A 2,185-nucleotide genomic window follows, 5' to 3' on the forward strand; every position below is an offset into this window, starting at 1 on the left:
TGATAACTCAAAAAATAAAGATACAAATACAAGTAGACAAATACATCAAAATAGATCGACTTGTGGATCATTACACTCTGTGTCTGGGACACTACCGAATCAAAACCCAGGGTCAGCCATACCACCGAGGGGATGACAGCAGATTTTATTGTGTAACACATTGATATGATCAGCTGGCTCCCCAGCTACATACAGGCTGCTATGTACGTACCTATATACAACATACCCGTATCACATGTACCCCAGAGACATCACATACAACATCTCCAGCCATGAGTCCCCAGGCCTACTACCTGGCCTCTACCGCTGAGTTCCATGCCGTAAATTGAAAGCTTCCACAGACTTTCAGGCTACTAAACTATGCTGTAGACCAGAGCAAAGTCCTGCCACATACCACACTGCCCCACTCCAACATGGCAGTTGATGGCTGTCACAATACTGTATACTTTATTAACATTAAAAAAAAACTGTCCGCAACATGTGAGACACAGTAGTATTGGTTCGGCCATTTTTGTGTAGACCAGTCATCCTCGCTCTTTGAAAAAACGGCTTAGCCAAAATGGCGCCCACGCAACGGGCCTGCGCAATGACGTCCCCATGGATGGCTTCTCAGGCGTCGTACAATTGGCTATACTAGCTGTCAATCATTATAAAGTCGCTTCCTCCAATTAACAGCGACAAATACCCCGTGATGGTTTTTACTTTCTCAGACTAAAGAGAACGAATGGTACAGATTTTGTGGTCTCCGTTTCGGGGCCATTTTGATGACGACTCTGCCTTGCATATTCTTTATGATTGGTCTTCTATAACATGGCGGATACTTATACATTTAGCCCTACATTTGGGACATTATTTGGCTCTTTGATTAATAAGGTGTTCCTCTCTTTCCTTGCATGCTGGACTGCTGGGGGAGAGGAGTACACCGGTAACGTGGGAGCTGGCTGGCAGGGTACCGGGGGACTAATACATAAAAACAATCACATAAAGACAATGACAATTACAGATCGACATTCTAAACTCAGCATTTCCAGCAGTCCGTACAAGACAATACAATAATGATAACTCAAAAAATAAAGATACAAATACAAGTAGACAAATACATCAAAATAGATCGACTTGTGGATCATTACACTCTGTGTCTGGGACACTACCGAATCAAAACCCAGGGTCAGCCATACCACCGAGGGGATGACAGCAGATTTTATTGTGTAACACATTGATATGATCAGCTGGCTCCCCAGCTACATACAGGCTGCTATGTACGTACCTATATACAACATACCCGTATCACATGTACCCCAGAGACATCACATACAACATCTCCAGCCATGAGTCCCCAGGCCTACTACCTGGCCTCTACCGCTGAGTTCCATGCCGTAAATTGAAAGCTTCCACAGACTTTCAGGCTACTAAACTATGCTGTAGACCAGAGCAAAGTCCTGCCACATACCACACTGCCCCACTCCAACATGGCAGTTGATGGCTGTCACAATACTGTATACTTTATTAACATTAAAAAAAAACTGTCCGCAACATGTGAGACACAGTAGTATTGGTTCGGCCATTTTTGTGTAGACCAGTCATCCTCGCTCTTTGAAAAAACGGCTTAGCCAAAATGGCGCCCACGCAACGGGCCTGCGCAATGACGTCCCCATGGATGGCTTCTCAGGCGTCGTACAATTGGCTATACTAGCTGTCAATCATTATAAAGTCGCTTCCTCCAATTAACAGCGACAAATACCCCGTGATGGTTTTTACTTTCTCAGACTAAAGAGAACGAATGGTACAGATTTTGTGGTCTCCGTTTCGGGGCCATTTTGATGACGACTCTGCCTTGCATATTCTTTATGATTGGTCTTCTATAACATGGCGGATACTTATACATTTAGCCCTACATTTGGGACATTATTTGGCTCTTTGATTAATAAGGTGTTCCTCTCTTTCCTTGCATGCTGGACTGCTGGGGGAGAGGAGTACACCGGTAACGTGGGAGCTGGCTGGCAGGGTACCGGGGGACTGGCGGATAAACCGGAAACAGACCAGGAGGCATCTGACTGATCATCTGCATTACAGAACACCGATCAGGAACCGACAGTATCCATTAATTGCCATATGTTTGCTTTGTATTGACCTTAGCAGGTAGGTAACCATCTGTATGATCGATGTACAGTATGTATATATATAT

General features: G+C 44.5%; 1 protein-coding gene across 2 annotated transcripts in view; it reads left to right on the plus strand.

Annotated features, from left to right (window-relative positions):
- Positions 1–2,043: 2,043 nt before the first annotated feature.
- Positions 2,044–2,185, plus strand: part of USP16 (ubiquitin specific peptidase 16) — a 27,702-nt gene continuing 27,560 nt past the window's right edge. For both annotated transcript variants that reach the window (XM_018555368.1, XM_018555367.1), the window contains exon 1: positions 2,044–2,139. The gene's annotated coding sequence lies outside the window, so the exon portion shown is untranslated. The remainder of the gene's footprint in view (positions 2,140–2,185) is intronic.

The sequence above is a fragment of the Nanorana parkeri genome, unplaced genomic scaffold (genome assembly GCF_000935625.1).
Source record: "Nanorana parkeri isolate BGI_ZX_2015 unplaced genomic scaffold, ASM93562v1 scaffold194, whole genome shotgun sequence".
Lineage (NCBI taxonomy): Eukaryota > Metazoa > Chordata > Amphibia > Anura > Dicroglossidae > Nanorana > Nanorana parkeri.